Here is an 8,715-nt window from a genome sequence, read left to right on the forward strand (position 1 = left end):
TGTCTGCTAGTCAGCGGATCATCCCGGCTGTTAAGCAAGCTACACCACCTGTAGTTTGGACACTTAATTTTTTCAAAGGAAATGCTTCGGGACCACGGGATACTCAGTGAAGAGGATCAGGAGGCACCCCAAGGCATAGGGGCTGGGACTGGCAGTAGGATGCCTTGCGGTGGTTAGCCGAGCTCGATCCTTATAAAAGCTTTTTAACTGCAGCAGCTTTAGTGGACGCTACTGGAGCTGGAATTACGCGGCTGCTGGCATGAGACTTGCCCTCCAATAGATCCTTGTAAATGGATTTAAAGTGTATTCATTCAAATTAGAGAGACAATTTAAATTAAAAAGCTTAGAGCTGCCTCCACCACAGGGGGGCTCGCTCGACCCACCAGCTTACAGGCACCAGTATTGGGAGAGGGGGGCTGGCCGTCAGGGTTCACCGCGGCTCTGGCACAAACCCGGCGACACGGAGGTGGCACGGGCAGGAGCGGACTGAACGTGTCGGCTTCTCACTTTTTGGATTTTAGAAGGGCATGACATGCCTATATCTGTGTCTCCCCATCCTTTTACTCCTCCACCTCTTTTCTTTTCGCATGACTATATGTACTTGTCACTTTTCCATGTGTTAGTTGTGTCTTCTGAGCAGTTTGTCAGCTTTTGGACACCTTTGAAGGTGTTTTCTATGTGTTTCTATGTGTTTTTGTTTGCCTGCCATTGGTTTTAACGGTGTTCGAAGGTGTTCGACGAACAGTTCGACGAACCGAACTCGAACACTACGGCGGTGGCTCAACACTAATAACAAGTACACACCTCAAAGTATTCAGCATAGAAAAATATGCTGACGCGTCGGCCGCGGGAGGGGGAGGTGATGGATGACGTGGAGCGCCGCAGCCCCGTACTTCCGCTCTCCCTGACCTCCGGAAAGCGCCGACATAATCACACGTGCTATCAGCAAACCACTATAAAAAGGAACATACACTGGCTCCTATGTACTACTCCCCCCCCCCCCCCCCCCCCCCGAAGAAGCTGATTGCGAAATGCGCATTGGGGCTGTCCTTACCTGCAGCTGAAAGGTTGTATTGTCTTTATATACATTCTGTTTGTCTCTATGCCTGATGATACCATCTGCTTATCTCCATGTTTGGTGATACCATCTGTATTTTGTGGGCCATAATTGACTGTGCCCTAAATTGACACTTGTCTACCACTTGTGGGCTTTATGGCTTTTCTCTATATAATCTATTGACATATTTATAGATATATACTTTCATGGCATTTTGACTATATTTTTTTCTATGCTGAATACTTTGAGGTGTGTACTTGTTATCCACTAATGCTTATTAGATGAATGAATTTTGGATACTGATCCTTGTACTTATTTATTTATTTAATTCTTCATATATTTATTACTGGGTTCATTGATATGATCTCCTTTTGTAAGTCTTGTTATACAGAATAAATGATTGATTACCCTTGTTACTAGCACTGCAGGCACCTTCAGTGGTTCACTTCCCCTTTATGTATGTTTTTATAAATTTCTTTTAAATAATTCAATAAAAGTTTCAAACCTTTTTATTAAACTTGTGCATCTATACTTTTTGACGTGATTGGTGTTTGTTGAATAGAAGTATTGTACCAAATAGGCTTTCCACTTTTTGGACTAATATGTAATTCTTGCTGTTTCCTATACAGTTTTGTTGGCCATGGATATTCATGCCAGAGACCAAACTTGGCTCTCACACGTGGATAATATTTTTAAAGGGGAAGTGGCCCGGAAGGATGATTTGGAAAATGGCACTACAACTGATTTAAATAACTCATTAAGATTTCTATTTAAGAAAAGGATGCATACTTGGTGGAAGAAGGCGTCCTTGGAAAACTATTTGGCCAAAAGCATGATTCCAAGAGGTTTGAGGGTTCGCATTCTTCCCTCTTTTCCTGTAGAGGATACCTTCCTTCGAAATCGATGGGAGGAGGTGTGTAATGGGTGCTCACGTTCCCTAATTGAGATACTTATAGGGATTAATAAAAAGACCCTTGAATCCCTCGAGACGAACATTGACAATACTCAGAAGAAACTTATTGAATCTACCACTCCGGAACAGATGGAGTCTTTTAAAAAAGACTTGGACAAATTATTTATTGGTTGGGAAAAGGAGGTACAAGACACTAAAATGAAAACATTTACACGAGATCTTCAAGATTACCAAAATAACCTTGTCTACAGATGGCATATAACTGCATCCCGCCAACGGACATCTTCAATTTCATCTATATCTTCCATGGACGAACCACCTTCAAACCAATCACGCCCCTATCCATTCACGAGGGGCAAAAGAAAGGGATTTGGTCAGGGGAAAAGTCATATTTCGAATAAAAGAACGCCTGTCCCACAAAAGGAAACTCAAAAACTTCAGTTAGTTAATTTATCGACCATCTCTCTTACTGAACCCCAAATTGATGTATTAAGTTTGGGCCTAACTTTTTCTCCGACCTCTTCCTTTAATGTCTTTACAGCCATAAAGGATCTTCACTTGTTTGCACGCAAGTTGGTTTTAAAAAAACTTAATGAAAAGAATTTTGCTACTGATACCTGGACTCCTAAAGAAAGGGAATCTATTGCTTTCCTGGAAGAATTGGGAGCAGAGGGTTTGTCCACTCCCCCTAAGGATGCCTTTCAGGTATCTAAATCTAAAAAATTTCCACCTATGAATTTGTTCCCTAACATTGACATATTTGTCAAAATGGTATCGGATGAATTTAAAAAGATTCCCATGGGGATACGCCATGATAATCTGACCGGAATACAGCGAAAGGCATTGAGAGTATTGAAACAGTTTAAGGAAGTAGTCATCAAACCGGCCGATAAAGGCGGCAATGTTGTCATCTGGCCGGTTTCGATGTACGAAAGGGAGGTTTTCAGGCAATTGAGAGACTCTACCTGTTATAAAAGATTAACCTTCAATCCCACCCTCAATTTCCAGACTCAACTTGTGACACTTCTCGAAGATGCCTTTCAGGCCGGTACGATATCAAAAGAGCTTAGGGACGGTTTGGTACCAGAATTTCCAAAGACTCCTTGTCTATACCTCCTCCCCAAGATTCATAAGAATCATAAGTGCCCCCCAGGTCGTCCGATAGTTTCCGGCAACGGAGGTCTCTGTGAGAATATCGGTAGGTACATTGATCACCATCTAAAACCACTTGTTGAAGTCCTGCCATCTTATGCGAGAGACACCAGCGATCTTTTGAGAAAAATGGATAATATTTTTTTAGAACTAGACTTGTGGCTTGTTTCTCTAGATGTAGAATCTTTATACACATCAATTAGACACAATGATGGTTTGGAGGCCTCAAGAGTTTTTTTATGCATGTCTAACATGGATCATGATTTGATTAATTTTCTGATGACTCTTCTTGAATTTGCCCTAACTCATAATTTTTTTATTTTTAAAGGGGTCCTCTACCTACAGCTCCAGGGCACCGCTATGGGGGCGGCCTTCGCCCCTTCGTATGCTAATATATTCCTGGGGCTGTAGGAGAGGAATCTATTTTTGGGTGAAGGCTCCCTTTTGATTACTAAAGTTGCCTTTTGGCAACGGTATATTGATGACATTTTGATGATCTGGCAAGGGACTGAAAATGAGCTTCTTGGTTTCTTTCAGGAGCTCAACATGAACACCAATAATATCAAATTGACTTATCAATATAGCCAGACTGAAATTACGTTTCTTGATACCTGTATCTACAAGGGACCCGATGGTCTTCTGTGCACTGACGTTCACCGTAAAGAGACTGCTGTAAATAGCTTTTTACATGCATCGTCCTCACATCCACAGTCCTTGAAGAACAACATTCCGTTTGGGCAGTTTCTTCGTGTTAGGCGCATTTGCTCAGATGACATTTCCTTCTCCCAGCAGGCTGACAAACTGGCCGAAAGATTTCAGCAAAGAGGATATTCCAATCGGACCATCAAAAAAGGCTTGAACAGAGCAAAAAGAATGAAAAGAGAAGAGCTTTTACAAACAAAAAAATTTCCCCAAGGAGGTGATGTAAACACACAGGTGAGGTTTATAACTACATAGAATGACAAACATGATCTTGTGAGACAGGCTCTGTGTAAATTCTGGCCAATTATAGAGGGTGATCAGATATTGTGCAAATCTGTGGCAGGGTTCCCCTCTGTCACATATAGGCGATCCAAAAACCTGCGAGATCTACTGGTACATAGCTACTATAAGGATCCAGGACCCGAACGGGCTTTTGGGTCCAAGGGTCCAAAATGGGGCTTCTTCCTCTGCGAGAGTTGTGCCGCGTTTGCTAACTTAAAACAGTCCTTTCATGTTACCTCTAGTGATGGATCCAAAGAATTTAAAATAACACAGCACATCACCTGTGGCACTGAAGGAGTGGTGTACTATGCCACTTGCCCTTGTGGCTTGATTTATGTAGGCCTGACTTCCCGGCAACTCAGAATTAGAGTACGGGAACATGTTCGAGACATAAGGAACGCCATCGACATTCAGGATGTCTCTGCTCTCAAACCTATTCCTAAACATTTTAAAACTCACCATGGATGTGACTCTAAACTTTTAAAAATCATCGGGATTGATCGAGTTCATCTTGATGGCCGTGGTGGAAATTGGAAGAAAAGTTTGGCCCAATTAGAAACACAATGGATTATGAAAATTGACTGCATCCGTCCTAAGGGATTAAATGAGATTTTGAGTTTTGCTTCTTTTTTGTAGTGCCATTTTGCCTTTTTACTGTATTTTATGTGTTTTATGTGTTTTTATCTTTCTATTTGTTACATAGGTCTGTATTGTACAGTTGTCCTAAGCCTCCATGTCTTTCCTTTTTCTAGTTTATTGGTCATTACTTCATAGAGGATGATGTTCCGTCTACCTTTTCGTGGTCTCCAGCCCGCATATTCACCCGCAACGGATGGATATCCACTTATCAAGTTGCTACAAGACCCAGCATTCCAAAGGGAATTCTCTCTATCAGTCACCATATCCCAGAGGGTGATGCCTCATTTACCGGTCATCATATCCTAGAGGGCGATGCTTCATTTACCGGTCATCATATCCTAGAGGGCGATGCCACATTTACTGGTCATCATATCCTAGAGGGCGATGCTTCATTTATTCCTTTGTGATTTTCTTTTCATACCATTCATCTGTAATTGATGGATATCCATTTAATCAGATACTACAAGATCTGGCACTCCGAAGGGAACTCTCCATATATATTGTGAGAGGAAGGATGGACTATATCCATTTTTCTGTTTTTTATTTTAATATTTGTTCTGTTCTAATACTTTACAACTGTTATAAATTTTATGCAAACTTGTATATCAGCAGTTACGCCCAGATCATTTCCCTATAATTGCTCCTTGCATATCTCACATGTCCTGGGTGGATGATGAGTTTTTTACTCTTGTCCTTTTTATCTTATATGACTCAACGGTGTTTTTTATTCACTTTTATTAAAATATAGTATATTCACTTCTGGGTATACTCTACTCACTGCTAGTATTGATCTTCACCTTTTTACTATTAGTATTATTATCACTAATTAATTCTATCATTGTCACTTATGCACCTTATTAATATGCACTTTAACACATTTGACAAGTGTCTTCCTAATGTATTTATTAACAATATTTTTAATTATTTCTATATACATGAGTACACCTATACCCATACACACATGCACCTTCACACACATTTTTTTTTTTTCACTGATATCTTGTGTATGTATGTCTATGCACTTGTTTATGTGGATGACACGTGTACATATATATGTATGTGCACTTGCATATCGATATGTATGTATGTATATGGTGTCCTTGACTCTGGGTGTATGTATGGTATTTTTTGACATCTAGTTAATCTAGTCTGATATGGATCCTTCGGCATGATGGAATGGTGAAGCACATGGAGGAAAGTGATTTGACTGTTCTTCTTACGTAACACAAAAAAGATGCTGTCAAGCAACTCTACAAACTTAGAGAAATAGAACAGCCAGCATGTCCAGGCCATCCTTACTGCCTGCTGTGACCTAGAGTAATCCACAAGGTCACAACGAAAGGAGTAACCTGTAGCCCAGCCTGACATGAGGAATTCATAGCCCATGTATACAGAGAACAAGACCATAAAGAAGTTATACGCTGCCATTATGCCCTTTAGGTCAAATGATTTTCTGTTCTCCATCAGCCTGGGACCAAATGATGTGACAAAATAAACGTATGCCCCAATGATGAGCGTTTGGGTAATTGGAGAGGACATAAGGGGCCAGTCCTCCACTCGTGGATCAGCATCTTTAATCCACTCATCATAAAACACTACGGCTCTTGATGTTAAGTCCTTGAAGGCCATGTTCTTGTGTTCTCCCAGGACTGGCAGCACCTGTCCCACAGCCTGGACGAGGAGACAGAGCAGACCTGTAGGGCTGCACACAGAATGGGGCAATGAATAATTAAGAACAAATCAATAATAAATTAAGAATAATTCTGGGAGGTCAAGTATGGTCAAGACAGATTGGAGATCATGTTTGGAATGAATTTGGTGTCTTTGACCTTCAGCTGTGAAGGCGATCCCAAAAGGAAAGAGCCATGAGTATATGATCTTTTTTTTCCCTTAGTATCTCAGTAAACGGTTTTAGGATTCTCCTTTTTTGTAACGTATGAAGAGAAATGTCCTGGAAGATATTAATTCTAGAATCTTCAAAGAATAATCTTTCATTGTTTCTGGCTTTTTTGAGGATGTCCTCCTTGGTTCTAACGTTCAGTAAATGGCAGATAATGTCTCTGGGTGGTTCTGAGGATTTTGGTTTTCTTCTAAGCGCCCTGTGTGGTCGTTCAATAGTAATTTCGCCTTGATAGTTGGCTTCCAAAATTGAGATGAACAGATTTTTTAACTGTGGTGAGCAGGGTTTCTGTCGGGACCATTTCTGGCATGCCTCTGATTCTGGATTCTTGGAGGCTCCTATTTTCCTGGTCCTCCAAGGCATCAAAGGCTAGATTAAGGTGTTGTTGGCACCTTTGGAAGTTCTCAATTATTGCAGATGAGAAATTACAAAGAGATTCCTGAGTATTTTCAAGAGATTCGACTCTTGCACCTATCTGACCCAGTTCTTGTTTAATGTCTCGAACATCCTTCACAAGTGGTTCTAAGGCATTTTTAAGCGATCTTTGAATAAAGGAGCGAGAAACTGGGGCCTGGTCCCCAGATAAGTTCTCTTAGTCGCTCTCGTCTGTATCTTTCATAATCGCATTTGGCCTTTCTGCAGCTCCTCTATTTGGGGCATTTTTGTTCGAAGAAAGTTGTTGTGTAGATTTTCTTATAAATTTAACCATTTCTCCATTATTTGAGGATTTCTGAGTGTTAGAAGTATCTTTTGATGGACCTCTACCTATCTTGACCATTTTAGTGTATAGAAGATGTATTTATATTTAGATCTAATGTGCGCAGTCTTTCCTCTTCATACCTATTGTATTTTATTTTTTCAGAGTGTCTACCATTTTGGTAATTTTACATTTTCTTTATCATCTTGCCTTTCAGTTAATGTTATTGAAGATACTGTATGTAGCAGGTGCAGGGCTAAAACAGTGTGGTAATTAAGCACTGTATTTCAAAACACATACATATATCTATTTTAGTAGTGCATGAAGACAGCCACTAGATGTCGCCCTGCACCTGTGCAGCGTATCTTGGTAAACAAATTGTGGGCAAAGTCTATTCTTTCTCTTATTATTTCTATAGTAATCAGAAAATTAGGGGTTAATCTCCTGGACAGTCAATACAGTTGTTCGCAATGGTTACTTTTGTAAGAGGTAAATTGTTATCTGGGCATTTGCCTCTCTTTTGAGGCTAAACAAGAAAAAAGGAATTTAACCTCCCAACTTCAAATGAGCAGTCAATCTTTTCTTCCTCTTCCCTGTCCTCCCATCGAGGTCTTAGAAATATAATAGTAGGGGAGAAAAAAGTTTCTTCCAAGAGGCAGAGGTATAGGATCTCTCTTAGGACCTTCTTCTTGTAAGAGGAAGTAAAAATGGCCGCCGGGGCGCATAACAGTTTAGATCCCTCCGCCACCCGGGACCTATTTTTCCTCCACCCGGGCCCTATTATTCCTCCACTCACCGGGGACTTTCTGGTGCAGGCCTCCGGTATCGGTGTCTCCCGCAGCCGGTCAGCACTCAGCAGGGGGCCTCCGATCGGCTCCTGCTGGAGGTACGCTCGGTGCCAGTCACAGAGGAGGGAAAGAAGGATGCCGCAGGCGGGAGAAGATGGCCACCGTCGTCTCCAATCCCAGGAGTCTTTAGGGTGAGTGATCCTCTTCCTTCCGTTCCCTCAGGGCCCTCGTCGGTATCCGACAGTCGTGCGGGCTATTATTCACGCCTCAGCCCCTGTATCCCCGGCTTCGCAGACGCAGGGTTAGATGAGATGGGAAGGGGAGGGGGGGAGCCGAGCGGCGGGAGAAAATGGCCGTCGTCTCCAGGCACAGGAGTCTTGGGGGTGAGCGATCCTCTTCTCTCCGTCTCCCCGGGCCTCCTGCGGTATCCGACAGTCGTACGGCTTATTGTCCACGTCTCAGCCCCTGTATCCCCGGCCTCTCAGACGCAGGGTTAGGTGATATAGGAAGTGTGGGGTGGAGGGGGGGGGATGGACGCCGAGGTACTTTTCTTCTATCCCCGTACTTCTCACTCACCCGGTCCTC

The 8,715-nt window shown here is 42.1% G+C and overlaps 1 pseudogene; it reads right to left on the reverse strand.

The window, feature by feature from the left end:
* Positions 1-5,771: 5,771 nt before the first annotated feature.
* On the reverse strand, positions 5,772-6,464 carry LOC141173599 (very long chain fatty acid elongase 7 pseudogene; annotated as a pseudogene).
* Between the last annotated feature and the right edge of the window lie 2,251 nt (positions 6,465-8,715).

The sequence above is a fragment of the Phyllobates terribilis genome, unplaced genomic scaffold (genome assembly GCF_046119375.1).
Source record: "Phyllobates terribilis strain yellow unplaced genomic scaffold, ASM4611937v1 Scaffold_13__5_contigs__length_258822181, whole genome shotgun sequence".
Classification (NCBI taxonomy): Eukaryota; Metazoa; Chordata; class Amphibia; order Anura; family Dendrobatidae; genus Phyllobates; species Phyllobates terribilis.